A 26,901-nucleotide genomic window follows, 5' to 3' on the forward strand; every position below is an offset into this window, starting at 1 on the left:
TCGCGGTCTGTCTGTCAACTCAAGTTAACGAAAAGAACCAGAAAAGAAATAAAAACTTCTTTTTTCTTTTATTAATCCAAACCTAAACTTTGTTTAGTTTACGATATGGAAGCGCTTTCGGTTACGAATTACTGGAGGAAAAAAATAATATTTAATGAAACAAATATGCAACAAAAACGAAAAAAGTAAAATCAATAAAATTTTATTAAAAATCGAAAACGTTTCAGTTGAGAATTCAAGGACGTAAGGCAACGACGAGAACGAACAACCTGTTGATTTTCAGACCTTGCACCAAGAATACTTCAAGAGCGACATGGAATAGAAGTACAAATTGTAATTCTATATCCTAGCAGACAACAGTTCAAACATCGAAAATTGTAACAACCAGACATAGCAGATACGTTAAAGTGCTGAGACGACAAATACAATCCTAACAGGTGGTTCAATATTGTCGTAACTTAATTCTGGTCGTTCGACCAAACCTTGTTTCTCAATAAAAAGAAACATGAAACAGGTAGAAAGATCATTTTGACAACTTCCGCGTGTCGTAACGCACGGTTCAAGGCCGATTTCTATTGGCTAGCAGTACGATTGGCAGGTGATGCAACATTTTCGAATTTGGCCGAGTCGACGAGTGGATAACGAATAACTTCTGTCTAAATTACGGGTACAACAAAAGTCTAAACAGTTCCATCTATAACAATAAACAAAGTCGACTTTCTTTAACTAATATAGTAATAAATTAATCAAATGACACGCAATGGAACGAACGTATACAAAAACAATAACATTAACGGGCATTTAAAAGTTTTTAAACTTTACCAAAAGTTAAGCCAAGAGAATATTTGGAAATTGCCACCAGTGGAGATATTATGTTTCATTATAAATAGTTAAGTTAGGCGTAGAATATTTCTTAAAATTCAATTCGAATACTGTCTGTCTGTTACTCGACGGTGTACAGGTGGTAGTTTATCTTCCTGTCTTCCCCTCCGTTCAGAAGGTGAGCTTTCAGGGAAAGCGGATTGCCAGTGCAGTAAAGCTACCCCACCAAGGGAAACAGTCCCTGGCCTACCATAATGGCCATTTAAGTGCTTGGCTCCAGTCTCTGCTGTTTGCAAGACATAGGACGGAGAAAATCGTGGCGTTGATTCAAATCTTTCCAAATGGACAATGTTATATCGTTTACTGTATGTAATGCCGTAAGCGCAAGACATAAGCGTAGTTTATACAAAAGGACTCGATCCCGAAACGTTCACTACACTACACGAAACTCTTTTAAAAATTTCAGAAAAATAATAACAATAATAATGATAAAAAATCCAAGAACATTCCCGAAAGAACAATAACATTTCGAAACGTACACGTTTCTCTGTGGAGTGACCCCACAAAAGTTAACTTTAACGGAATAAAGCGGTAAACGTAACCCGAATCGTCGCTAGTACACCGTACCAACAAAGGTATAAAAAAAAGATAAACATTATCCGATCGTATTAATCAGAACACATTTTTTTTAAGGATAAATGGATTTCGAGTCGAGTTATTGTATTCAAAACAAACCGGGCGTGTTTACACGAAGCGGAGAATGATACCCGAGCGCTGACACCTTGTTAGATGTTAGAAAAATCGGGTTGAAAACACTCACCTGTCACACCTGGCTGACGCACCGGGTGCTGGATGCGTCCCTCCCTCTACCGATAAAGAAACAACAAAGACGTTCACCCGCACCCGATTACGGAGAACGTGCTTCCCTTTACGAGCTGACTCATAGCCAGACCCGACCAATAGCGATTCGCGTATATAATATCGCATAAACCTACGCATAATATATTTAAAAAATATTTATAAACATCTCTAAAGTATTAATAATAAACTTTAAACCACTTTCACTGTCGTTAATATTTATTATTATTATTATTTTTTGAGGGGGGGAGCCGCTAGTTGTATCAAAGATGGCGACTGTTCGTGGAGGCAACGATGGAGGCACTTCCTATCCGATGATGATTTGTTTTGTTATTGATAGCGTGGTGCGCTGTGGTTATGATGCTCATCTTCCTCGATTTATTCCCACTTTTGATGTATTGAAGGATGACATTCTGTTTTAATGCGAATTTAGTGAAAGACACTTAAAGTAAGTGTGATAATTTCGTGATTTAATTTGATGATGATTTGTTGTCTGTTTACACTCTTAGGCAGTTTATCGCATGATTATTAAAAGAAACGTGATATTTCATATGTACAGCTGTTAAAATATACAAGTGCTTGATTTATGTCGAGGATTTGTTTATAGTTTAGAACAAGATACAATATAACATTTATATACAGTCCATTTTAAAATATTGCATTCAAATACAAGAAGTAAGATGAGTAAAATAAGGTCTCATCAAATATATTGGCTAAAATAAATCTTGATTTATATTATGTATTTATTCTTAGATTATGACATTACTCATATTCAAATTGTATTGTAAGACAACATGTGGAAGATATTATCAATTCTCTCATCTGATTTAAATATCACTTTAAAAGATTATAAAAATGAAAACATTGATAAATTTCCTTATATAATGTACTTGTGTAGATCAATGAAATTTTTAATTTCGATTCATTTCGTCGGGGCTTAAAGAACTGGTTAAATCAAATGGATTATCCGGTTGATATAACGGTAATTCGGTTTAAGATTTTTCTTTCCGTATTAATGGTTTTGTTGTATTAGGCATTAAAATAAAATATGATCTATAAAATGGATGATAAACGTGATAGAAAGTTTGATTTTGTATGAAAATTTGAATGTTAATATATTATGTTTGGAATTTGTGGTAGTAACGAGGTTGATTCTTTGTATTAAAAATTTTTTTGCATAAGTTGTCAATTCACTATTTATATATTTATGACATTATTACTTATTAGTTGTGCAGTTGAATAAGTAGAATCTATGAAATAAGTACACGAGAATGATTGGTTAATTAATGCAATATTTAAACTAATTGAGACAAATTTTGTTTTTATAAAAAAAAAAATATGTTTATAAAAAATTTTTGTTTGAAAACAGCTTTAAAACAAAATTAATATTTTTTTTAGATAAATAGTATTTGTTTTTTCATAAAATATATTTTATTTAAATTACTAGGTAAAACTCAAATCTTTAATTTTAATTATTTCTTAAATGAATTTTAAGATTGAGGAAACTACTACAGAGTGCACATTTTATTGTTGTTACAAATTACAGTTGTTATTATTTTCTTAATTCCTAATTTCATAAGAATAAATAAATTTCATTTACTTTGAAATTAAGGAATGAATGGACTTAGGAAGTTAGTTTTCTGTTGATAAGCAAAAGAAAATCAAAAATTAAAGGAGTTAAATGATATGAAATTAAATGATTAGAATTAGGGGTTAATGTTACCTTAGGTAGCCAAGATGGCGGCTCATCTCTAATTCCATCAAGGAAACAGTGGAAAGCACGTTCTAACCTAACCTAACCTATTCTAATAAATTACCATAATTATTAGCAACCAAATTATTAGAATAGGTTAGGTTAGAATGTGCGTCCCACTGTTTCCTTGCTGGAATTAGAGACGAGCCACCATTTTGGCTACCTAAGGTAACATTAACTGAATTAGGGAATAAATGAAATTACAGAATGAAAAAATAAAATAAACAAGGTTTACTGTATTAAAATTGTTTACATAAGATTAAATCTAAACACTATTTTAAGAGTTTAATTCAATTCTTGTTTTTTGAATATAAAACTATTGTCAAATACATTGAGACTTATTAGGAAAACTTATGGTAAACAGAATTCCCAATGCATCTCTCTACAGTATCTTATTTTAAAGAAAATTTTTAGTGAAAATATTTTATTCGCAATTTTAGTCGAGCTTAGTTAATAAAGTTTTCCAGGTATAACTTCCGAACACTTTCAAAGCTAATTGCACTATTTTAAAGTTTCACATTCAACAGTTTCTTTTCAAAAGCTAGCTGGAGTTAGCAATGAAATTAGGAAATGAAACATTAGCATCACACATTAGCAGCACTACTGTCATGCGACTCATACCACTCATGCAACACTAAAATTGTTGTATGGCTGTAGCTGTGTGAGAAAGTTATAGTTCATCTCCTAGTAACACAATGTATGGCATTTTTTGTGGCCATCACTATCAGTGAAGGCAACTACTCAAACCATCCTGTGGTGCTGTTTTTCGTGGATGTGGCTACATATGAAAGCCTCAATTTATCTACAGGATTTACAAATGGCAGTGCTGGTAGTTAAGCAGCCTCATCTGAAGAGACTCTAAGAGTTACTTTTCATTTTCTCGATTTATCAGTTTTTAATTCTTGATTAGAATAACATACACAGGATGAACTTTCAAATCTATCTAAAAAAGGAGAGATTAGATCATATGGATTTCAAAATCTAGATTGCAAAAATGTTCTAAAGGGTGGGAATCAGGAAAGAAAACCATAGCATCATCTCCTCTTTAAGTAGGACTCAGAATTCAGACTAGAAAAATTCAGTCTGATAGGATGCAAAGATCTGATATTTTTAATGGCATATAAACAGTACAATATAACATGTTTTAAAAATGCTATTTCATTCTATTTATTAATAGTAAAATGGGTTCTCTCAATAACAACACTTTATATGATGTAGATAGAAACTAAAGGCCAGTTCATATTTTGTGAAAATGGAAAAGAAAAAATAATGTTTTTTTTTATTATTCTCTTTCTATTAGTGTTCATACTTCAGAACAGTAAAAGAGAATCAAGAATGCATTTTTGGTACCTGCAGTTTAAAATGTGGCATCTCTTAGCTATAATCATAAGCATACTTTGAAAGTGTACCTGAGTCATAAACTTCTTAAAAAATGAGAGAATATGAGGTTAATTAATGCAACATGATTAGAGAGTGGAAATATATTATAAAAGAAATGAGCAATTATTTCTTGTGACATTGTCACAATGCAGACTACAATTTTTAATTTATTTAATTTAAAATATATGCTCTCCACCTCAAATTAGTACTGTAGTGTCTTGCCCCTGTACATCATACTTTTCTGTTAGCAATGGAGTTGTGCTAGTCATCTAACTCCTTTTGGGGAAAAAGTTTTGAATTGAAATAACATCACTTCCGGTTTGGATCAGGAGTTCATATATAGTTAATTGCTAAGCTTTTTATACCTGGTCTTGACTTTCATGTATTCCAGTCTTGAGATTAAGGAAGGACAGACAGAAGGACAAATGGATGGACAGACAGATGACAGTGGGAATTTATAGGTCTACAATTTTTTAAAATTTCAGCCCAATTAAGGAAGCTGATCTTGAAGTGCATTTTTGATATTTTAGATAAGTTTTAAATATACAGTTGAACCTATTTATCTTGAAAACTGCTTTATTTGAAAATTTGTTTTTTTTTCCTGCATTTTCAGCCTAAATTTAACATATTTTCCATGTTTATTTCAGTTAATTTTTTTCCAAAACCTTTATCTCAAATTATGGACTGAAGTGTCAATTACAATTTTAAAGCTCACGACTACATTTTGATAGCATAAACTGTAGTTGAGAAACATCTTTCACTATGCACTTCATAGTTGCAATTAATGCTGCTTTTCTCTGATTGGCTATGAGTTTGGCTTGCATCATATTGGTTGAAGAAAGTCAGGCATCAGAAACTATTGACAAACTATTTCTGGGAAGGCAGTGATTCCCAAACTTTTTTGAGTCATTGCTCCCTTGGTTCCATAAACTTATACCCAACACTTCCAAACCCATTTTTTCTTGTGTGAGAAAGGCTTGGAAATATTCTTAGAAAAACTCTTCTATGAACCTTACTACTGTTCTCCACATCTGGAAACGATGAAATGCCATGTTTTTTCTTACCTGTTTTAATGGGAAAAGTTGTCAGTTACCCCAACCCTCGCCTATGGTCACCATCCAATATCCTGTCTCCAGTGTCCTCTGCCACCCATTTGCTTTTTTTGCCCCTAGATTTACTCATTGTCCATGGGGTGGCAGTAGCACCCACTTTGGGAACCACTGTGTTAAGGTATGCCAAAAATATTTTATTTATATCTAATACAGATATGTACTGTTTCAAAACCTGTCTATCTCAAATTTTTTTTATAATTCCCAGGAGATTCAAGATAGACAGGTTCAACTGTATATGTAAAAATAATATCTATTTGGATTTGATTAACTTCAGATATATAAATGATGAATTAAGATTCATTGAATAAAATTTTTCTCTAGTTCTAATCATTTCAATATTATCAGTCTTCATGTTGAAGGATGCAAAGAATTGTGGGCTACCAACAAAGAGAAAAGTAGAACTTCTGTCAACTTTTCTCACAACCAAAAAAGAACAGAAGTATGGTATGTCACTATTACTATGCACAAGTGTTGCACACTAAATTTATTTAGTTTTATTTTCTCCTCTCTGTTTTATCTCACAAACTAATCTTAAGATTTATAAACAAGTACAGTATAGTCTTGTTTTATATTGGATTAATATATGCAGATTCATATTTTTGTTGATGGTAAATGATTAGATTAACTCATTCCAGTGCCACTGAATCTGACTCTTAAGTCAACAAACCATGCTTCTCCAGTTCTGACTTTCCAGATACAGAACTACTGAATGCTACTCACTGTGGTGAATACTCTGGTTTTGATGCATTTTTTTCAAGTAGTGTGCTAGATACAGTATAATAAAATTTTGCTCTGTATTTTCAGAAACACGACTAAAATGTTATTTGTTATAGTAAAAGCATAAGTAAACATTTTAAACATATTTTAGCATATTTATGTGAATTGTAAATTGTTGCATAAGTATTTAAGCAAACATGTGGAACTACTTGGGATGGAGGACAAATTTACATGAAATTTCATGTTATGTTTACTTGCTAATATGCAACCTTTTTGTAAACAAAACCATATTATATTTTTTCTAGGTTAAAAAATTTTATGATCTTTGTAATAAAATTATTAATAGAACAACTATGATACATCTTTAAATTGTAAAAGTTTAATTTATTCCAACCATTAATATAACTTCATACACACTAGGAGATACAACAAAAAATAAAGTTTAATTATATAAACAAATGTTTTCAATGGACCATAGCCCTGCAGGATCACATTAGTTATTATACATTCTAATAAAATTCAGACATTCATTTTTTTTTAAATTTAAGTTTTATCTTCCATTCTTCAACCTAAAGATCTGAAGATGACAATTTTAAAATTGTTGAAAATGTTTATTTATAATTAAACTATTTTTTCCTGGGTTTTCTGATGTGTATGAAGCTATAATATCTTATCCAGTTATTAATCGCTTATAATCATTAATATTTTATACCAGATATACAATGTATAAATTTAAGTATAGAATTGTAAAAACAAGAGAAAAAAATTCTTTGAAACATTGTTTCCTCATAATATTTTTTAAAATGCCATCATAGCAATGTTGTTCCATTTTAACTAACCAGCTCTATGACATACAAACTGCTACCTATAATGCTTATTAGCCTGAGAGATATGTAATAACAACATTTTAACACTAAATTGAAGATTAGGAAAATCAGATTGTTAAGAAATTTTACTGTCATTTGTACATGCACAAGTGCCTAAATCCACAAATGTATAGATAAAGTAGAATTTTACAATTTTAGGAAGTATCTTAGTTATCTTATTTATGTAATCTAAGGAAGTTATTGTCTAGAATATCTTAAATAACAATTTTATTTGGACTAAACTTTTTATTATTTTACTTATAAAATTTAATTTTCAGAATTTTAAAAGAAAAAGCATTTCTCAAAAACAAATACATTTTTGACCTGATAATTATGTGTAAGCAAAATGTTTTTGTTGTTTTCTTTTAAATTAAGTTCTAGTGAACAAATAATTTGATCCTTTTCTAGATTAATTAATTTGTGATATTTAATTGATTAATAATTAAATTTAATTTTTTACAAATAATACTTTTTGAATTTAAGAGTGCAAGTATACAGTGTAGTGCAAAATTATACTGGCGTATAATTTTTTTGAAAATCTTTTGAATTATTTAGAGTAGATGGGCAAAATTTTAAATAATTTTTTAATATTATCTTTTAATGACCAAACTAAATATCATCCTAATCAATTAATCCAAACATAAATTATCCAGAAATAGTCATTTCACAGTGGTGAAAAATTATATGCCACCTTTATTTATTCACTGAATTGCAAACAAAAAAAATATATTTATACATCAATGATTTTCCATGTTTGAAAATAATTGCAAATATATGCTTTGGCATTGAAATAATTAAATGTTGCAATTTTTTAACACTGTTTCATAGATTTTTGATAGGGTCAAGAGAGAGCGCTAGCCAGTCAATTACACTGATGTTGTTTGATGCAGACAGTGGTTTACATCGAATATCACTTACAGCAGTACGTATGGGAGTATTATCATGTTGGAATTTCCATTGCTCCTCTGATTTTTTCCAATAGAAAGTTGTTCTGCCAGCACTTTCTGAAATGCTGTTACATTAATATGCTGATTTAGAAAGACAATTTCATATTTTGCTTTCCACCCAAAAGCAGCCAAAGTCATTACTGATCCATGCCTTGGACGTACTTATAATAAACTTGCTCTTCTTTTCTGATGTCATGCCAATAGTGTTAACCCATCCATGCCGTTCAAATTGAATGCTTTTTCAACTTGGATGGTTTTTGAGTGTACAAATTTATTAATTAAAATTTACTAAAATGTTTAATTTGAGTACCAGATTGAATATGATTCATTAAATTATAGATCAAATTTTAAATTTCATCCTTTTCATTTATTTTTTCCTTGGTCATCACATTGGCCAGTGAAGCCAGTTTCCAAAGGTGACAACCTTCATGAGGGATGGGGATTTTCAGTCTTAAACTACCCATAATGAATTATGAGAATTTGGAATAGATATGAACCATTATTCTTCAATGTCAACGACCCAATATTGAGAGAGGAGAGCTGGGATTTTCCATGATCCCAGATGAAATTTAAGGCCTATAGTGATTTCTACCCCTATAAAACAATGTTATTTTTGCTAACAAAAAATAAAATTTTTAACGCTACCATTTATTAAAAAGAAACATTTTCTATGAATTTCATTTGTTCAAAAAAATAGGTGGCAAAGGAGGTTTGCTAAGAGGCAGAAGAGGCTTCCTATACCCTAAGTCCCCTACTAAGCTTTTGACAACTCTGCTTGTGATAGCAGGCTTGATATCTTATCATGCAGCTATCTAATCAACTTTCAATGTACTGTACATAATGAAGACAATCACTTGATAAAAAAAAGTAAAAGAATCAACTTGTGCAAATATTAAGTTACTCTAAATTTTGAATTTTAAAAATTATTTGGTACAGAAAAATATAGATAGTATAAATCTTAGTATAATGAATGTAATAATATCCTATTAAATCCTGTTTATTAGGCTATCTAACTCTATCTAAATTAAATACAGTAGAACCTCGATTATCTGGACTAATTGGGGATGAAGGTAGTTCGGATAATCAAAAAATAATACTGTACTGTATTTAAATCGTGATTAAATTTTCAAGAAACAAACGTTTGTTTTGAATTTGGACTACTACTGACCAGCACTAACACTGCCTATTGTTTAAAGGCCCTCTGGTGGTGCAAGAAGACGGATTTTATAAAATAAAAAGCAGTTGAAACTGTCAAATTTTTATTCATAAAAATGCAAACTACAGTATGTATGTCAAGTTATATTTTTATTATGACGCAAAATGTATTAAAAAGTTTAGGACCACTGTGCCGGATGAGACATTGTTGGGACATAAAAAGTTATGCATTCCATCACGTACAGTACATATACATATATACTGTATATATTAATGGTAATCCTTACCAAATTCAATAATACAGTCCTAATAATGATATACTACAAATCTGTGATTGGTAAAAACAGAAATGTTTTAGCACTTCAGCACTTGTGGATTGCAGTATTGTGTGTATATATATATATATATATATATATATATATATTTATTCTATCAATTCATTATTTTAAATATATATATATATATATATTTAAAATAATGAATTGAGAGAATAAATTGTTGAAGAAAGATTATCTATTAATAATAATATACATTATCAAATTAATTATTAAGAAACAAGTCTTTTTTTTTTTGTTTTTGTAAGGAAAATGATTAGAAAATAAAAATTATAAATTTGGGATGACTTAATTTGCAAAGAAATAAGAATATTATAGTTTCTTTGATGCAAAACAGTGATTGCAAATATTTTATCATTATATTAAAAACTACTAAATATCTTTATTCTACAAACAATTAAATTTCAAAGTATTTTCAACATATACTTCTTATCAAATTAATTTTTTTAAAATGATTTTTTGTTATTTACATAAGAAAGTTACTTGAGATCTGTTTACTTTTCACTTGTAATCACTTTTCACTACTTGAAAATATTTTCATTTTGATATTCACAATTTTTGTAATTTTAGATTATAATAAAATTTTATAATCATTATTTTCTGTTTTATTGTTCAAAGTATTAATTTTCTAATAATACAATTTTTATAGGTTAATCTGAAAATTTATAATGCTATATATATTATTATACATAATGAAATATTAACTATTCAAGGATATCCAATTTGACTAACAAAAATTCATTTTTATGTAATATCCTGTTTAGAATGTTTGTTTACATGTGTGGCCGACCCAGTATCTTCTTAAAATGACATATTGAGTCAAGTGTGATTATAATGTCATTATATAGTGGTTCATTTTGATCTCTTGAAAGTAATGCAACTCTGTTACAGTTGATGCTTATACTTTTTTAAAACATTAAACAACTTTTTTGTAATATTTAAGATGTATTAAAAAGTTTCTGCCTCAATTCTCTCCAGTTAAAAATAAAAAAATTAATTATAATTTATCATTAAAATTTTATTGAGCTTTGTTGTAGAAGTCAAATCAAATAATTTTTGCTTTTTACTAAGTACTTTCAAAAGTTTCAAGCATTCTTATTCTTAGAAGCATCTAATTTTTTTTTTTTTAATAAAAATTTTGAAGTTTTGGATTCTGTCCTTATTTTTAACAATTACTTTGAACAGTGTTTTAAATATAATTCTCTCTTTCTTTGAAGTTCAATTCACCATTGCTTAGCAATTGCGTTAGAAACCTTGCTAACTTGCTGAGCAACAGCATTAAGGTTTTGAAATGATCTTCAGATTACTTGTATTTAAAATTCACAATTCAAACTGATTGTTAAAAAGTTCAAATCACAACTGTTTGAAATTTCCATTTAAAAAGCTTGAAAGTAAGAAAAAGATGATTGTAAGAATAAGAAAAATATTTTTTGAAGATGTTTAGTTATAAAAGAAATTTATCTGACTTTTACAATAAATTTAAATCTTATTACCATTGATTATAATCATAATTATATCATAAGATAATGATAATTTTAAATATAAGTAATAGGAGGATATAACATCAAGCAATGAAATAGAATACAAAATTTAAAAGTTTAACTAAGTTTTAAACAAAAAATAAATTTTTTTTAAAAAACTTTAGTTTAAAACAAAAATGTTTTTTTTTTATAATCATCAAATTTTGCTAATCAAGCTGACCTATCAAATCATTGTTTTTAACTATCAGATTTTAATTTTATTATCAGTTTTAAATGTAATTTAATATAAAATTTGTTTATTTTTATTTATATTAATATTTACATTAAATTTTAAATTTGTGTTTGTAAACTTCTAGTCATGTTTATATAGGAAAATGTTCTGAATTATTTATTATTATTTCTTCTATTATTTTTTTCCTGATAATGGTTTTAATGATAAACATTGATAAACTGCTTGAATTTTTAAATTTGACACTTTGCATGGTGATTAAAATTAAGCAACAAATGACAAAATAGAAATAATAAAAATTTTATAGATTTTTTAGTAGAATTCTTAAATTTATTGCATTATAATGTACTAGAGTAATGCACAGAAGAAGAAAAAATTCTGTTGAATATTTAATGATTTGATTATATAATTAATATATAAAAATAACTTACAAAAATTCAATGATAAGACATCTTCAATGGAATTATATAATACTTTGAATGACAGTACACTACCCCCTTAATGTTCATGGATGACAGTGTTTGGGAATTCAATCATTTGCGATCGGAAATTTATGCACCGAAATTCCAATTTTTATGAAAGGTTTCTACCTTTTTGGAAATGGGAGATTATGTACTACTGTAAACTGGCGAACAAGCAGGTGCAATGCTAAAGATCACTGCATTTACTCATTCATATGGTGTCTGTCATAAGTTATATTACTGTTTTGTTTATTTTTTTTTCTTTGGCTTAAATAAAATGACTTTTTTTTTGGCTTTTTTAGCACTATAAACCATTGCGCAGTATATTTATTTAATAAAACCATTAATTTTTCTGAAAATTTTTTTAAAACAGCAGTAATACATAGTCTTGAAATGTATTACAAATTTAACATTAAAAATGGAACTCAAAATTCAAGAATTTGATGTTCTTGAATCACTCCCAATTATTCATGAACATTTGGGATCAGTGTATAAGCTTGACAATGATTTATCATGATGTAAATAAGATTGTCAGAGTTCAAGATAAATTGCCACTTTTGCAAAGAGCAAATTTGATATCCTGAAAGTTATAGGAGGTGTATTGGGATAAGTCAAGTGAGCTGAGCATTATTGTTTATTAATGGCACAGGATTCATTGCTATAAGAAATGGAAATGAACATGGGATTCCAAGTTTTCATTTTGACATGTGATATCTGTTAAAGTACTTTCTGAGAAGATGTGAAGATATGGATGATCTTTAATTGCGGTGCCAAGCTGTACCATTATTTAAAAATTTTCCAAAATATCTGTGGTTGCTGTTTTTCAATGTTTAAAAAACCTCCAGTGTGAAGATTAAATCTGGATTCATCACTGAAGAACACAAGTGGCTTGACTTCAAGTCCAGTTGCAGTTTGGTCTGACTAATCTTTGAGAGTATGCCAAACAAGAGTGTCATGTTGCTTAAAAGTAACTTTAAAGAAACTTTCCAAACATTTTTTGCTGGGAAACAGTGCTTCCTGTAGATATACAGAAAAATTTGAAGCATGTTGTTGTGCTATATAGGTTTGATAATATCTTGTATTTTTAGATTCATTACAGTTCTCTCTTGTTGATACAGTCCTGGAATCCGGGAACAGGTCTTCTGGAGATATTTTGGCTTGTTTAAAAACAATCTTAAAGGTAGTGGTTTTTAGCAATATGATAAACATTTAACCATCTGGCTATCTCTGATTGCCTTTGTCTAATCTCAAGTCTCCTTATTATTCTTCATGTGATTTCTTCTCTCAAGTGATTTCTTTGATAAATGTTTAATATCTTGAATTTTTTACAAGAAGACACTTAATATGAAATGAAATGACTCTGCAAGAAATGCTTATTTATATTGAATCAGGTTTTACATGTGGGACTGTTTTACACAAATTTTGTTTGTAGATTTGAACTTAACACAGGTTATTACATAAAATATCTTTTTTGTATTTGGTTTCTTAGCTTCTTAGATATGCTGAGTTATGCATTTGTTGCTTAACTTTTGAGCATTAAAATATGATAGTATTTTTTGTAGCATCAGAATACAGTGAAAAGAGAAAAACTTGTCTGTAGTTATGCAATATGTGTGGTTTAGTATTGAAAGAATATTGTATTCATTATTATTTGTATAAAGGATATGCAAATAATATCCTTTATACAGGGTGAGTCAAAGGTCCCTTGCACTCTTTTCATTCCAAAAGTTCTCAAGATATATTAATTTTGTTAATGCAGTTGTGTAGGAAGTTGTGTAGGAATCTGTTGACCTTAAAAAATGATTTTCAATGTCACATGTAACTTTTTAATGAGCAGAAGTAATGTAAAAGTTCCAATGACAAAGTTAAGAACACTATTTAAATAGTCTAAAATCATTTTCTGGATTCAAATAAATACATTTACAACTACATAATTTGCAACTTTAAATTTATGAGGAGTAAAAGTGATTTCATTTCGTGACTTTTCAAGGTCATGTAAAACAAAGGGACTTGACACTCTATATGCTATAAATATATATTCATGAAATATTATCATCCTTAGCTTCTGTCATTTTGCTATCAAGTCAATTTGTTCTTCCATCTTCTAACATCTTTCCAACTTGTTCAATTATTTCACTATTTGTTCTTTTCAACCTCCTCCTGTTCATTACTCTTTCTCTCACTCTCTTATTCACCCATTTCTTCAACCATACTTTCCTTTTGTCTTCTTGACCTTCAGTCTTGATCTTTTTCCGTGAATAGCTCTTTCTCTGTGATCAGTTGTGATATTCTTTTTCCTCCATCCTTTTGACATGATCAACTGCTTCATCCATTCCTCTTCAATAATAATCTTTTCATTCTCATTGTTTTCTATATTTCTAATTCTATTTCCTTCATGTTATCTTCCAAAAATTTTATCCCTGTAGGTATTTTACTTTTTTCTGTAGTTGAAAGATTTAGACTGTGTTTCCAAACCTTTGTACTAAATATTATAGTTATCTTTCATAAATTTTTTTGCACTTAACAGGTACTTTTCTTCTTCATAGCATACTCCTAATATACTAATAAAAAAATTTCTCCTTACTGACTTATTTTAATTATATCTTCTCTGTTCTTTCTTCCTTTTTCAATAATGCTTCTTAAGTATTTGAATCTGTTCTCTTCCCTTACTCTTTACCACAAATTTCTTTTATTTTTTTCCAGACATTATCTCCACTTTTTTCTTTCTTACGGAAAAAATTAAAATTGCATACATGCAACTTTTGAGCAGTTTTTGTAAATTATTTTCTTTAAATTTGTAAAAAACAAAATGTTATTCAAAATAAATTTATATTGAAAAATTCTTACTTTTCAGCTATTTTTTTTTACTGTAAAATGAATGGATGAGGCAAAATCTGAAAAGTGTATAAAAGTTTTTTTAAAAATTTATTACAGTAGGGCCTACTTGGGCAACATTTACTTACTCAATCAGTTGACAGAAGCATAAAAATTCACAAAATTACTTTAAAAGTTGACAAGTACACTGTTAATACTTGGGCAGGAAATTTGAAAAGTACCTTTTTTGGAAGCAAGTATTTTTAAGCAGTTCTTGATAAACCTTTATAGAAGATTTTAAGCTTATTTTTTGGCCTTAGAATCTATCTAAAATATTGGCACTGAGTTCAGTTACATCTGATATATTGGAAAGAGACATATATCACTGTCATAACTTAGTAATTTATTATTTTGAATGGAAGTTTTTAAAGCATTATGAATGCAAGTGGACTTTGCATTCTCTGAACATATAAATCTTGTTATAATGGCTCTTGTTATAATGGCATTTTTTCTTTTGTTTTTATCAAATGGCCATTATTGTCAAATCTGATTAGTTTAGATAAAGCATTTTTAGAAAGCTATCCATGATGTGAACTACGACCTACTTTGTCAACACTTATTCCTTGGTTTTAGTCAACAAATTTCAGTAGAGCAATTGCTAGATCTGTACAAAATTCCAACTGAGATAAATACTCTTCTATCATTTGTTGTATTATAGAGTTTCCGACTATTCACAATTATACTATCATCCATATTATTAAATAAAGATCACTACCACTTTTTTGCCTCTAAATTTAATCCAATAATTTGCTATACAATTGTCATGAAGGTCAACTCTTTATATATGTGTATTACAATCTGATATAACATTTGGTTTGGCAATTAGGGTATTTTTAAGTTGTTTGATATTGAAATGTTTTGCTTGAACAAGAGGATGAATTATTAATATTGGTAATTACGGTTACTACTGAACTATCATTTCATCACACCATTAATGCACAAACAAAAATCTCTTTCTGTTTTTGAAGTTATCTTTGGGCTTTCAATAGGACATTTTATTATATGGTTCTCCTTGATAGTCCCAGTAGCAAAAGCTGCTTTCTTTCAGAGTTTCAAAAAGAAAATATGATGAAAAAAGTTGTCAAAAAGACTTGGTAATGCTGTGGATAAACCACCAAATGAGTTCTAAAATAGTCCTAATTCCCAAAGGGACACAAAACCAAACTAATCAATTTTCAATGCTCACAAATTTGGAGAAAACAAAATTACATATGATAAACACAATGCACTGAGAGAGTTTAAAGACTGAAAATATTTAGTTGTACAGTACATGGGACATGCAAGAATCATTTACACTGCTATTGGCCAAAGGTGTGTATATACATACAATAAGTTTGAATGGACATAAAGACCAAATTTTCAAATATTACAGAAAATTGGTGAATTATATAAATTTATTTGGAAGCTTTTTGAAACATATGGCCACAAATTTTTATTTTTTTATTTTTGTAGAAATTCATTGAGAGATATTGTAATATTGACAAAATTATGCAAATAATAATTTTAAAATTTTGATTTTTGCTGTCCCTTGGGAATTTTCTAGATTTCCAATATATCATAAAGCAATCTAGAATCTATACTGAATCAATTAATCAAATATTACCTTAATGGAAAGGATTTTCAGAATGCTTTTTCAGGTTTTTAAAATTAATTGTTTAATTGTAACTTTTTATTAATTTAAAAAATATAATAAATTATTATTATTATTATTATTATGTTGCAAATGTCAAGCTCAGCTGATACTGGTGCCAAGTGGTATGCCAAACTAAAGTCAAAGCATAGCTACCCAAACAAGGGTAGCATTAAGCTGTGTTATTGGTATGTGTCAACATCTAGAAACTTCCTGACAATGTGACATGTGTTTAATATTGCAGCTTTCTGTAGTGCCATGTATATGTTTTTATTAAGGTTTAATGTTTCTAGACTTTTGCATAGTGTATGTGGTATAACACCAGTAGAAGAGAGGACAAACAGGTACTGTACAATAAATACCTTATCCATTCTCCACATCTATCTTAGTTCTTGAGTGAGTGGAGTGTACTTGTTTATTATTATTATTATTATTTAAATATGTATTTGATGACAGTTATTCAATATGTAGCATTTAGCAAATAAGATAGTAAAATTAACTTTCTTAATTAAAATATGTAAGAATGAACTTTAATGTTAAATTCTCATGAAAGATATATTTATTGTTCTGCTAATCTTTATATATAGCTTATTTACACATGACGGATATATCATATTGTAAAAATTTAATATAGTGATTCCCAAACTTTTACAAGCCGTGGTGGCTTGTAAAAGTTTGGTCCTTGGCTCCATAAACTTATACACAATGCCCCCAACATCCCCTAACCTATTTTCCCTTATGTGAGAAAGGCTTGGAAATATTCTTTGGAAAACTTTTCTATGAACCTCACACTTTGTGTCTTTACTGCACATATTTTTCCACATCTGAGAAATATTAATTAAATGGGATGTTTCTTACCCATTTTAACAGAGGAAAGGGAAACTTTGTTAGTGACCCCAACCCTTCCCTGTGGTTACTATTCACCCCCTTCCTCCAGCACCCTCCTCCTGTCCACTTGCTTCTTTTCACCCCTCTAGATTTACTCACAGTGCCCACTTTGGGAACCACTGATTTAATACATTGTTGCTCTTATTTTCTGTACTGATTTAAAAATTTTATTCTTTAAACAGTTAGAATTGGCTTGATATCTTTTTTTTTGTTCTTCTATTTACATTTCATTCCTTATATAGAAATTTTTTTGATAAACTTTATTGACTTTAACTAGAAATTGAATTATCTGTTTTCTAGAGAAACAATATCATATTCTTGTATTTACATTAATGCAATTTTGATATTATTTATCTTTCTTTATTTTTGATATTTAAATACTTTATAGATTAAATATTTTTATATTAAAATATTATCAGATATTAATAAAATATTTTTGATTTTCATTAAAAATTTTTTTTATAAAGATTTTTTATTATATTATATATTATATACTGATATATTTTTATATAATTTACAAAATAGTAATAATTGATGTTTTATATGTTTTAAAAATATTAAAATTTTTACATCAAGTATACACAATGTAATAACTGAGTATGCCTGTGTAGATATTAATTATATAATACCTACACAAGCATATTCAGTTTAATGTGGTGTCTGACAAGGAAGATATTAAGTGAATTTTCATATTAAACAAGTAAAATAATCTGTTTTTATGCTGTATGCTCATTATTCTTAAAATTATTTGTTAATTTTTACTTTTTGTATTAAATAATGATATTTTTGTCCAAAAAGTAATATAAAATAATACAAAATTTTATGAGTCTTTAATTAAAGATGTTTAACATATCATATCTAAAATATTGCAATTATTTTTTTTTAGAGTAAAAGAATCCAAAGTATTTTGTGTGCTTATATCTGTAAAATTTTAAAATTTGTAAAATTTGCTGAAAGGAATTTATTAAATTATTACAACCTCATATATATTTCATGTAACGTCAACTCATGAGAATTCATCATGTTTGTCTAAAATATTCATGCATATGTTGTAGAATGAAAAACCTTATTCTGAAACTTTAATATGCAATACTCTTTATAGTTTATCATGTTTTTTTTTTTTTTTGAAGAACAGCATTTGATTTTATATCTTGAAGTTCTTCATTAATGAATGACTCATTGTGGAATTTTAATAGTTCTGTTACGAAATTTTTAGTTATGCTTTTGTTACCATGTCATTGATATTTTCTACAACTTTCTGTAGTACGTTTTGAATTACCACGTTTCCGTCAATTAGCACCAGGCCTAAAATAGCTACCCACCTTGAATATTGGTTTTGATCCATGCAAATGAATGAGTGCCTGCCTTAAATAAGCACCACTGGGATGTTTATTCAAATTATAAGTTAAAATAAGATTTTGTGAAATTTTTGTAAATTTTCTATTTGTTGTTGGATAGATGGATGTTTGCTGAAACTGACATTTCAAGAATCACTATTTGAACTAGTGTTCTGCTGAATGCAAAATAGTAATTCACTAAGTAAAGAAGGCATGGGATTTGATTTTGAAGATCTCATGAAGCATTTCTTCGAAGTCTGCACAATCTCTAATGCCTGACAACTCAGAGAATGTGAATTGATCTCTGTGTTGAAAGACATCAAGTGACTTTTGAGCCATCAGAACAACAAAATAACCCACCTATTGTTGGAGCTTCTGAGTCAGTTTGGAGGATCAAAGATGAAGAACCAAGATTACTAGGAAGATGATGAGAAACAGAAGAACAATAAACTATGCATGAGTGATTCTGACAGTGATTCAGATTAGTCAGACTACAGAGAAAATCAAACAGTCAATTTTTTAAATCTATTAAAAATTTATATATTGTCATGTTTTGTTGTTAATTTATAGTAATAATGAAAAAATAATAATAATTCCATGAGTTACTTTTATGATTTAATTATAGGGAGCCTAAAGTTAGTTTTTAGTCAAAAACAAATCAACTGAACATACTGAAACAAAATAAAATACTGTAGTCAAAACAATCAACAGTAAAACTAAGCACTGGATCTTGAGTAACACTTGGAATTTTAACTCATGCAAGTGAATAAGTGACCAGGTGTTAATTCAAGGAAATATGGCAAATCATATTTTTAAAATTCTTGATAAATTTATATTATTTTATTTAATTAGGTAATAATTAAGCATTTATGCTTTTTTGTGTATTTATTTATATTTTACTGATTGATTTTTTTTTCATTAAAATTATATTTTTGTTTGAGAAAAAAAATTTGATGTCTTGGTTTGATTGGCAACATGGAATGAAAATTTTGTTATCATACTCATCTGTATAGCCAACCAAAGCTGAAACAAAAATGATTGATGTCCATAGTGGAAAAAGTGAATTACTATTGGCAATTATCATCAATTGTATTAAAGTGAATTCATATTAAACAAAATCATGTTAAATGACAATACCTATATTATAATTAAAGAAAAATATAATATTACATTAGATAAATGTAAAGGAAATCAAAAGGAAAAATAACAATGATTATAAAATGTAAACTTAGAATGGTATATAACATAAAATAGATAGAGTGGATTTACTTTATTGTACAGCAACTTTATGTTTCAATCTAAAGCATGAAGTTTTAGTACAAAGTTTAAAGATAATGTAAATTGTCCTCTGTTTTATAGTTCAAAACAAATGATTCTTTTTCAATTATAGAAGGAAATGCTTCTACTAAAAACTACTTCAAAGAGATCATGAACAATTTCTAATAAGACAATATAGCTTAAATTTATACATTACCTCAGGAATGTACAATTTGTGAATATTTAAAGAGAGTTTTATCAGAAAGTATAGATTGTTTTTAGTTTACACTTTTGTTTTAATAATTTATAGCTTATCATACTTTGTAAATTTCCTTTTTGCAAATTTATTATCACAAACCATCTTACTTCCTCTTTTGCCTTAGTCCTGCTTAACAGCAGGGTCGGCACATCTGGAATTTATTTTGAATCTCCATTTGGCCCAATCGTGGACCTGGTCTGGATGTAGGCCCACGGCCTGCAGGTCATGATATAGTGTGTCCAGCCAACGCTGCCTCGAATGGCTCCTTGCCTCATAAAGCAAATTCTTGCCCTGGCCCACCATGGGCTATGGGGCGGGACCCAGGTACTCCAAATGTAGGCCCATGTGGATGATGGAATTGGTGTCAGATGGAGCACATGGCCATAGAGGCACAGGCGACACTCGCGTGCTTTCTTGCTGATCTCAGCAACACCATACCGGGCTCTGATGTCAACATTGGATACTTGATTGAGTCTGGTAAGGCCACTCATCCAACGCAACATCCTAGTCTCCACAGTAGCAAGTCGGCGGTCAACGACCTTCATAGTTGGCCTGCGCTCAGCACCATACAGTGCAACAGGCTGGACGACAGTTCAATAAATCTTTGACTTGAGTTGGTCCTTGATGCATCAGTTGCACAGCACACTTGTTACTGAGTGCCACTTCAGACAGGCGGCATTGACGTGTGCAACCGCCTCATGGTATAAGTCACTGTCAGTTGAGATCACAGACCCACAATATTTAAAGTGCTTTGCTTGGGGAAGGCCGATGCCATCGACAATGATTGTGCTTTGCTCAGTTGTGTCTGTTGTTAAGTACTCTGTCTTCCTCAGGTTCAGTCAGAGGCCATGTTGTGCAAGGCAATTACACTACATCTGGACAAGCTGCTGCAGGTCAATCTTGTCAGCAGAGGCAAGGAACACATCAACGCCATGGACACGGCTTGTTGGATTGCAGTAGAGCAATTGCACCCAACTGATAAGTTCCTCAGGAATGTGATGCTGGTGAAAAGTGACCCAGATAAGCTCATGTGGCACACAGTCGAATGTCTTCTCAAGTTCAAGAAATGCAATGTGCAGTGGGATCCTCTTCTCATAATGTCTCTCAACAAGGAGTCGAGCAGTGAGGACAGCATCTATCGTGCTGCATCCCTTGACAAAGCCAGCCTGGTTTACGTGAGCTTGATGAGGTCGCAGATCTGGCGTCTAAGACACGCTCAAACAACTTCATAGTGTGCGAAAGAAGTCGGATCAGGCGGTAGTTTGAGCACTTGGCCGGAGTGCCTTTCTGTTTCCAGACAGGCACTGTAATACTCTGTTGCCAGTCGATGGGCATCCTCTTCTCCTCGATGATCAGGTTGAAGAAAGCGGCAAGCCAAGTGGATGGCCTCCAACCTTTTGCCCTCCAAAGATCTGCAGTGATGTCATCTGGTCTGCATGCCCTGCCAGGCTTCATCCTCTTTAGTGCACTTTCGATCTCTTCTTTGGTAATTGGCTGCATAGGTCCAGCCATTGTGGGGAGTTCTGTGTTAGGTGGATGAGGGAACTCCTCGGTGGAAATCTTCTCAAAGTAACCCCACCATCGCTCTATCGTGGCTTGTCTGTTGATGATCAGCTTGCCATATTTGTTGTTGACGCAGTGAAATTACTCAATGTCTTGCATTCGCTGGTGATGGCTTTTGGCAAAGAGGTAGAGGAGACGCTTACCATCTTGCCCATCAAGCTGCTCATAGATTGTCTTGTAGTGCGCTGCTCGGGCTGCAGCAACAGCTTTCATAGCATCGCGGCTGGTGTTTCGGTATATTTGCCAGTTCTGCAGAGTCTTGTTGTCAAGGAAGGCATGGTAGAGCTTTTTCTTTGCATGGAATTTTGATTTGACATCATTTGTCCAGAGCCAATTTTCACGCTTCACAAAGTGCTGGCTTGGGATGGTACAGCCGAGTATCAATTGGGCAGCCCCTTGGATAGACTGCCTTGCCCTCCGCCACATCTCCTCAACATTTGTCATAGCTAGGAGATAAATACTTGTGATGGTCTCGGTCTCTCTGCCACCTAGTCTCCATTACTTGATGTGCGGTGGGCTGGTTCAATCTTCGTCAGGCAGTTTTGGTGGATTGATGCGAACAGTTTGCACTGACAGGTCATTGTTGCTCTGCCACTGTCTTGTATGGCATGACCTTCGCGTCGATGACAGAGTGTAAGTTGTGTTGTCGAACTAAGACATAGTCACTCTGCAACTTTGTGTCTCTACTGTAGAAAGTAGGCCATTGCGACAGTCATTTCTTGAACCAGGTGTTGGTGAGGACAAGATTGTGGGAATCAGCAAAGTCAAGCAGGCGTTCACCATCGTCACTGCGTCGATCAAAGCCACTGCCACCACGACAACGGCTTCCATCAGCAGTCTCACCAATGTGGCCATTGAAGTCTCCACCGACAATGATGTAATCTGTAGCTGGCATGTCTTGCATCTGGTCGTCGAGCAGCTGCCAGAATGCATCCTTCTCAGACTCTGGTCGCCCAGTTTGCGGTGCATAAGCAGTAAAAGCATGGATAGTCTGGTACGGTGTCACAATGACACCGTACCAGACTGCGTCATAAGACTGTCATTGTATCAGTGGACCAACTGAACAGCATTACGAATTCGTTCTGAGATGGCGATGCTTACGCCGTTGTGGGTGCAAGGGCTGCCAAAGTAGATCAGCTTGTAGCCGTGTTCCCTCTGCTCTTGCTCCATGTCGCAGGCCTTTTGCCCGCTCCATCTGGTTTCCTGTAGTGCACAGATGTTGATGCGTCACCTCCGCAAGGCTGCTGCAACAAACTCACGCCTTTCATACATCATACCAACATTGACCGTCACCACTCTAATCTGTTCAATATTTTTCCCTCCTTGTATTTTGCGTTGTTGTTGTTTTTGGGTTTTCTGGACTAGCTTGCTTGCAGAACCCTTGCACAATTTTTTGGTTAGGCCTGGTCATACCCTGCTGCGTCGACTACGGTGTATGCCCTAGCATTACCTATATCCTGTTGATTCAAATTTAGATCCATGTGGGGTTAAAACCAATTATTTAATACACCTTCCAGCTGGCCTGTTGTAGGGCCTGTCATCCAGGAGGCTGCCCGTGCTCAGCTCACCCTGCTAGCGCAGGGAGTCTCCAGGGGCACCACGAGGAGGAACAGACACTACCCCCTATTATCACAAACCATCATGATTAACAAAATTTGAAACTTTAGATTAAAACAGAAAAGTCAAGAGGAAATGTTAAGAGAGAATGATTTTGACAGCTATCAGAAATAAAAATAATTTATAGTATAGTAAAACCTCAATTTAATGAACTAATTCAGGCAAGGGGTGTCCGTTAAAGCCAAAAATCCATTACATAATAAAGTAAGTTTCTGAATGTGCATGTTAAAAAATTGACAAGTTAGTTTATTTGTTTTTACTTATATAGATCCATTTTTATAATTAAAATTAAGTACAGTATGTATGAGAAGTTTAATTTTTTGAAAAAGTTTTCTATATATATATATATATTATTGCTTATGTGCTCACTGTAGTTCTGAGACTAATAAATGAGTATATGATCTAAATTGAAATAAATAAACAAACAGTTTTTTTGGAAAATTTGCTTTAGTTGTATTTAACTAAATAAATAACATTCTCAGAAAGAAAACAAAATTTAAATTTAACGAAAACACAACAAAAAATTTCTTATTTACTTGTCTTTGGAGGATGATATATCAAGACACTCCTATTGTGGCATGAAGTTAAGAGTGGTGATGTTTGAATTTGAAAAAAAAAACCTGTTAATTTAATTACATACAAAAAGCATTTTAAAATTAACAGGATGTTAATTTTCATATATGACATACGGACTGGAAATTTTTTCTGCTAAATTGAGATCTTTTCAGTCACTATATTAATATTTTTATATATTATATTTATTATTAATTAATAAAATATACAGTATATTAATTAGAAGATTGCTTTTATTTGTTTGATTAAAAATATCTCTAAATGGAAGGAGATTGGACTGTAAATTTGATTTAACAGTTAGGAAACATTATCTGTTAATTTTTAACTATACCAATATTGTTATATTACAAAATTAATCATTATTAGTACAAATATGTTTATTGACATGTAATATGATAGTGTGTTGCACGAGGCTTGAATATAGTATCAGAACTCAATATTGGAGTGATACTTTATATAGCAACAGTAAATTGAAGAGAAATATTTAAATATACATCTAAATTACTCTCTAATAGGAAATGAGTTTCATTTCTTGAAAAATAATTTTTTGAATCAGTTTCATTACTTATATATAATTTATTCTATTATTTTAAATGAATAAATTTGTAAGGATCTATTTGATTATTTTTATAGAATAAAACATAATTCAAAATGTGCAATTTTAAATTTCAAATAAATATGAATTTTATTAAATTTTGTGTGTGTAATATTAGAATGCAACATAACAGTCTATTTAAAAATTTTTAATGTTGCATTAAAAGTAGCTTCTGCTGGAATTAAATTACTGTAAACCAATACAAATTTAAGTTTCTGTTCATATACATAAAATTACTTAAGTAAAACGTGAATGTAATTCTATCAATTATGTTCTTTAACGAAAAAAGAATGTAATTGATAGAATTTCAATTCAATATTTATTTTAAATTTTAATTTGAAATTAATATTAATATTATTATTAAATTTTTATTTATCAGTCCTATTGGAAAAAGTTGTTAGATTAAATTTCTATATTAAAAGCAATAAACAATTCTTTTACAGGATGTGTCTTATTTATTAGAATAAATTTTAAGAAAATGATTTGTGTAACATACAAAATTGAAGAAATTAAGTATTGCATTTGTTTCTTAAAGTTAAAATGTCAGTTATATAAATGTATTGTATATGTAAGTTTTAGTAAGAAGTATTTTAATATATTTTGTTATCAAAAGGATATTAATAAAATAGAACAATATTTCTATTCTTGTATAATAATATTTATGTATTTGGAATATGTTACTGTTAAAATTAGATGAAATTATTTTATCTAAATTAAAAACTGTTTTTTATTTGTGAGATAAATATAGTTTTTAATTTAATAACCAAAAAGTTATAAAGATATTTTATATAAAAATCAGACAGAAATCTATTAAAGAAACAAAAATATTTTACTAATAATTATTTCATTATTTGTGTAATTTGGACTTGTCCAATAAATTAAATTTTAAAGAGAAACTATTTATACTACAAATTAAATATATAAATACATTTCACTCAGAATGAAACTGTTAAAGTCAAATGATTAGTCAGAAAATAATTTTTTTTTTATATACTTAAAAACAGTCTTACCTTTTCCAATTACAAAATTTTATTTATAAATGATATAAAAATGATATATGGAACTATAAAAATTGTAAAGTTAGTTTCAAAGAAATAATTGCTTAATAGCATTTATTGAATAAAATTTAAAGAAAAAACAACTAAAGTTGATAGGTATAAGTTTAAATTTCAACTGTGCAGGGTTCAAATTTCTAGAAAATAAGATGCAATAGTAGCATGATTCATTATTTTGCTCTTTTACATAATTTTTCAAGTGAATGAAATTTAAAAAATTTTTGTACAGTTTGATACTAAATTTCTTCTTATTTGATTTTTATTACTTTAATGGTAAAATGTCATAATGTTTTACTATTAAGCAATTACTGTAATTTTGTGCAGATAACCTAAAACAATATGTCTCTCTATACCGGCATATGTTAGTAAAAAAACATACTAATACCAGTATGTTTTTTAATATAAACCATTATACAGGATCCTACACACCTGAAAAGTCAGAAAAGTCAGGGATTTTCATTAGTTTTCAGAAAAAGTCATGGAATATGTCAGGGAATATGTTAAAAATTGTCATAAAGTCAGAGAATTTGCTTCCTTGGCTGCCTTGTTGATTTTTTGCTGACAGTATACTTGACTAAGTGTAGTCTTCTGTGAGCAGCAAGAAGTAATATGGTGCAATACAACTTATGAAAAGAGGTGCAGAATATTTTCAGGACCCAAAATTTCTCCCAAGCTTACACAAAATTTTTCCAAAAATTTACAAAATACACAAAATGATAAATAGTTTAAATATTATTTATCATTTTTCATTTTAATAATTTTGATTGCATAACAAAACAATTTCTGATTTTTTTCCAGTTTATTAATATTTTATAAAGTTCAGGAAATTTATTAAGAGATAAATTTAATAAATATATACTTTTGTACATGGATTATATAGAATTTGTTAATGAATAATAAAAAATAATTGATTTTTTTCTTTTTTTCAAAGCCATGTAGATTTATGGTTGTGGATTAATAACAGAATTTCAATAATACATGTTATTTTTAATTTTAATAATTCAGCAATTATAAAAAAAATATATAACTGTTAATTAGAAAAAATAATTAATTAAAATGTTGGAGAAGCAAAACATATGTGCATAGTAAATCAAATGCTGTTTTATTATGTCAGTGTGCCATACTATAAGGCAGGGA

The 26,901-nt window shown here is 30.0% G+C and overlaps 1 long non-coding RNA gene across 2 annotated transcripts in view; it reads left to right on the top strand.

Moving 5' to 3' along the window:
• Positions 1 to 1,864: 1,864 nt before the first annotated feature.
• The window catches only part of LOC136969545 (uncharacterized), a 99,463-nt gene continuing 74,426 nt past the window's right edge, over positions 1,865 to 26,901 (top strand). Inside the window, exons 1-2 of one of the 2 annotated variants that reach the window (XR_010879836.1) lie at positions 1,865 to 2,128; positions 7,787 to 7,845. This is a non-coding gene — a long non-coding RNA (uncharacterized lncRNA). The remainder of the gene's footprint in view (positions 2,129 to 7,786; positions 7,846 to 26,901) is intronic. The other variant, XR_010879837.1, reaches the window with a different exon arrangement.

This window comes from Centruroides vittatus, unplaced genomic scaffold, assembly GCF_030686945.1.
Source record: "Centruroides vittatus isolate TY-2023 unplaced genomic scaffold, ASM3068694v2 contig_18, whole genome shotgun sequence".
NCBI classification, from domain to species: Eukaryota; Metazoa; Arthropoda; class Arachnida; order Scorpiones; family Buthidae; genus Centruroides; species Centruroides vittatus.